The sequence below is a fragment of the Schistocerca piceifrons genome, unplaced genomic scaffold, assembly GCF_021461385.2.
Source record: "Schistocerca piceifrons isolate TAMUIC-IGC-003096 unplaced genomic scaffold, iqSchPice1.1 HiC_scaffold_322, whole genome shotgun sequence".
NCBI lineage: Eukaryota > Metazoa > Arthropoda > Insecta > Orthoptera > Acrididae > Schistocerca > Schistocerca piceifrons.
Window position 1 is genome coordinate 22,501 of NW_025728540.1, and position 5,000 is coordinate 27,500.

At 54.4% G+C, this 5,000-nt stretch overlaps 1 non-coding gene across 1 annotated transcript in view; it reads left to right on the forward strand.

Annotated features, from left to right (window-relative positions):
- Positions 1-3,538: 3,538 nt before the first annotated feature.
- LOC124745497 overlaps positions 3,539-5,000 on the forward strand; it is a 1,909-nt gene continuing 447 nt past the window's right edge. Inside the window, exon 1 of the ribosomal RNA XR_007011039.1 lies at positions 3,539-5,000. This exon is cut by the window's right edge and continues 447 nt beyond it. This is a non-coding gene — a ribosomal RNA (small subunit ribosomal RNA).

A 5,000-nucleotide genomic window follows, 5' to 3' on the forward strand; every position in this document is an offset into this window, starting at 1 on the left:
GGATCCGACGGAACTACGCCACCCATGCCGGCAAAACAGTATCGCCATCTGTGAAAATAGGGCGACACCACATGCAATACCGCCATCTATGCGCATCGGACAACACTACGTCCGCACCACAAAACATACCGCCATCTGTAGGTCTCCCGCAACATGACCTCCTGCAACGGCGCTACCGCCATCTATGAGACGCCAAGCCGACTAAGACAGCGATGGCGCCACAGTGCCCGCCTTTCGACGCCACCCACAAAGCCTGCAGCCTCTGTCGACCATAGCACCCATTCTCCAGTGGCTCTGCCGCACGAAGCCGTGGACCGGCAATGACTCCACCCGCACCCGTTCGTGGACCACCCCAACCGCCAAACTCGCACCTCCAGCGGATGAACGGCGGACGTTTCCCGCACTCGTAAAGTGCAATCCACCCCTATAACTTGCGTTTCATGAAGAGTTATTTCCAATATGCGACATTCCCGCTGTCCGTATACATGAGCCGCGACCTGTACCACTTACGAGCGAGAGACGCGATCGCGTTGCTCACTGTACGGCGTCCGATACCGAGCCATCAGCATGTCGGTCCCCATGCGCGTTGCACTCGCACTCGCACTCGCAGTCGCAAAAACGTGGGGCAAATATATTACGCGGAAGAGTTATAACAGACCGAGCCCCACTGCATGGGGGGAGTCTTTGTCACTAATGTACACAGATGGAACATTTTGGACTGGAACCAGATTACCCGTACACACGGCGCTGATTAGTAATCAATGCAGAGCCATCAAATTACAGAATATATATACAACTGTCCGTATACATGCTGAAAGAGTGTGCCCACAATGGGAACCACACGTCAGCCAGACACTCTCATCACGCACCACTCTCTGCTTCTAACGGGCGCACATACAATATGTAAGCACCAGCATGGAACAACATCCAGTGCATCCTCTCCGCCACATTACACAATCCACACTATCACAACCAGACCAGGAGGTCCATGCGGAAAATAGAATATCCCCCCCTTTCGACATCCACCATTGCGCAGATAAGGCACCAATACCCACACATGTCCTATACAACGGTGCACCCAACATCACAATAGTACCTCCTGTCACAGCGCACAAACAATGACATGAGTCAAAGACACAGGTCTGACACAAGCATAGAATTGGAGCGCCGCCTCTAATAAGCCAAAGGTGCATCCTGACGTGACAAATCTGATCATGTCACAAGCATTCACTTACTATAATCACTATCAACGAACCTGCTCCCCCCCCTTACACCTTTCCTTACAACAACGTGTAACCTAACCTAACCTAACCTAACCTATGTTGTGCCTTAACCTAACCTATGTTGTGCCTTAACCTAACCTATGTTGTGCCTTAACCTAACCTATGTTGTGCCTTAACCTAACCTATGTTGTGCCTTAACCTAACCTATGTTGTGCCTTAACCTAACCCATGTTGTACCTTAACCTAACCCATGTTGTACCTTAACCTAACCCATGTTGTACCTTAACCTAACCCATGTTGTACCTTAACCTAACCCATGTTGTACCTTAACCTAACCCACGTTGTGCCTTAACCTAACCCACGTTGTGCCTTAACCTAACCCACGTTGTGCCTTAACCTAACCCACGTTGTGCCTTAACCTAACCCACGTTGTACCTTAACCTAACCCACGTTGTCCCCTAACCTAACCCACGTTGTCCCCTAACGTAACCCACGTTGTCCCCTAACGTAACCCACGTTGTCGCCTAAACCTGCTCTGTAATTGTTATACGACTCGTTCAATTAGTGTAGTGTTGCCCACCCGCAACCCTCGCAATATAGTTCGCTACTCGCACTGCCCGCTCCCCTGTGTATCGCTTCATGTTAAACACCTTGCAAGTCTTGCTCACTTTCCACATGCTCCTGCTGTACACTGTAATGTGGATGGCAGCAGGACGTACATGCCGCCCCTCCCCACGTCCCCACCTTGCCCCCTGCCTTCGCAAGCTGGTTGGTGAGAACTTTGCATGTTCAATGCCCTTCGCATGCGACGTACTCAGGCTACGTTGTGGTGCGGCCTGTGTCAACTGTCCGCTAATGTCGTACGCGTAAACCACAATCTGTACTGCACATTCGTCCTTATGTACTGAATGATACATCGTGGCACATGTGTGACCGTACAACGACTGCGCCCAAAAACGGCGGACCATACAGTGCAAATATTGTGCACGCAGCTACGTGTCGTCTCCCTATGAGAGCTGGATTGCAGTGTGGTACGCCATAGAGACGTGTGGGAGGAACGGACGCCGTGGATGGCGATCAGCATGAGCTGTCTGTTGATGTATTCGGACCTAGTCGTCTCTCCTCACACACCGTGATGGCATGGTGCACCGCGTTCCATATCTGCGACATGCTACAGAGGCCGGTTGACAGTCGTTCGAGCAATGGACATCGCATACGTACGGGGGCCACCTTCCACGTATTGTCTAGGCGTGCACATTTTGTTGCGTGTATGTGGGCAGACGTAGTGTGGCGTGACACCTGACACAGGCATGCAATAATCGTTGAAGTTGCAAATGGCGATGGACGCCTGCGTTTTCTGGTGAAGTTACGCAAATGAACAAATGGTAACCTGTTGTGGTGCGGTTGTTCTCGCTAGGGGTGAATCGGTGATGGCGACGATAGGTTGAGGTACTAACCGGTTGTTCCAGCGATACCCACCATGCCGACGAAACTGAACGGCATCTGGGTGTGAAGCGATACGCGGCGGTGGCTGGGTGGGACCGTCCCCGGCCGGTGAGGGGGCGCCTCCCGGCGTGCTGGCCGCGCGGTGCGTGGGCGCACGCGCTACAGCCGGCTGGTGGGGGCGGCCAGTGGCAGGCGCGCCGGCCGACGGACGCGGCAGGCGTCGCAGCTGCGCGCCGGCGCACCCTGCGCGCGGCGCCGTGCGGCCAAAGTAGGTCCTCGCGGGCCCGGTGCGAAGCGCGGTGGACATCTTCAGTGTGCTGGTCCGATTGAGGACTGTGTGCGTTGAGGATGCGCCGCCGCCCGGCGCTCGGCGCCGCGACGCCGTCTGCTGCTCGGTCGCCCCAGCGGTTCTCGCTGGTGGTTTGTATCGCAGCTGTGCGGATGTGTTGGCGCGTGCGCTGTGCTGGGAGAGTTCGCTTCGGCACCCAAGTGGGGCTTTTGTCCTTCTGTGGCGCTGGCGTTGGAGCTGCCGGTCACCGTAGGTGGCGCGTGTTGTCTCCCGCCGGCAATGCCACGACAGCACGCTCCCGGGCCTCTGTCGGCAGCGGCAAGCTCAGTTGGGAGCACGGGTGGTCGCACAGAAAGCGTCTACTCGCCTAACTCCGGGCGATTGCGCCTCTCTCGAACCCGACCAAGTACTTGGGACGGCGCTGCGCGCCGCCGGGACCTGAGAGGGTTTCGAGGTGTATTGTGCAGGGGAGCTCAGCCTCCTCCTGTTTGCAGAATGATTGAGCGGACGCTTGCGTGTTCGCGCGGGCCCCCGGGACACACTCCCGGGCGGCCGGCTGCTCAGCTCTAGTTGACGCAGCTCCCTGGTTGATCCTGCCAGTAGTCATATGCTTGTCTCAAAGATTAAGCCATGCATGTCTCAGTACAAGCCGCATTAAGGTGAAACCGCGAATGGCTCATTAAATCAGTTATGGTTCCTTAGATCGTACCCACGTTACTTGGATAACTGTGGTAATTCTAGAGCTAATACATGCAAACAGAGTCCCGACCAGAGATGGAAGGGACGCTTTTATTAGATCAAAACCAATCGGTCGGCTCGTCCGGTCCGTTTGCCTTGGTGACTCTGAATAACTTTGGGCTGATCGCACGGTCCTCGTACCGGCGACGCATCTTTCAAATGTCTGCCTTATCAACTGTCGATGGTAGGTTCTGCGCCTACCATGGTTGTAACGGGTAACGGGGAATCAGGGTTCGATTCCGGAGAGGGAGCCTGAGAAACGGCTACCACATCCAAGGAAGGCAGCAGGCGCGCAAATTACCCACTCCCGGCACGGGGAGGTAGTGACGAAAAATAACGATACGGGACTCATCCGAGGCCCCGTAATCGGAATGAGTACACTTTAAATCCTTTAACGAGTATCTATTGGAGGGCAAGTCTGGTGCCAGCAGCCGCGGTAATTCCAGCTCCAATAGCGTATATTAAAGTTGTTGCGGTTAAAAAGCTCGTAGTTGGATTTGTGTCCCACGCTGTTGGTTCACCGCCCGTCGGTGTTTAACTGGCATGTATCGTGGGACGTCCTGCCGGTGGGGCGAGCCGAAGGCGTGCGACCGCCTCGTGCGTGCTCGTGCGTCCCGAGGCGGACCCCGTTGAAATCCTACCAGGGTGCTCTTTATTGAGTGTCTCGGTGGGCCGGCACGTTTACTTTGAACAAATTAGAGTGCTTAAAGCAGGCAAGCCCGCCTGAATACTGTGTGCATGGAATAATGGAATAGGACCTCGGTTCTATTTTGTTGGTTTTCGGAACCCGAGGTAATGATTAATAGGGACAGGCGGGGGCATTCGTATTGCGACGTTAGAGGTGAAATTCTTGGATCGTCGCAAGACGAACAGAAGCGAAAGCATTTGCCAAGTATGTTTTCATTAATCAAGAACGAAAGTTAGAGGTTCGAAGGCGATCAGATACCGCCCTAGTTCTAACCATAAACGATGCCAGCCAGCGATCCGCCGCAGTTCCTCCGATGACTCGGCGGGCAGCCTCCGGGAAACCAAAGCTTTTGGGTTCCGGGGGAAGTATGGTTGCAAAGCTGAAACTTAAAGGAATTGACGGAAGGGCACCACCAGGAGTGGAGCCTGCGGCTTAATTTGACTCAACACGGGAAACCTCACCAGGCCCGGACACCGGAAGGATTGACAGATTGATAGCTCTTTCTTGATTCGGTGGGTGGTGGTGCATGGCCGTTCTTAGTTGGTGGAGCGATTTGTCTGGTTAATTCCGATAACGAACGAGACTCTAGCCTGCTAACTAGTCGCGTGACATCCTT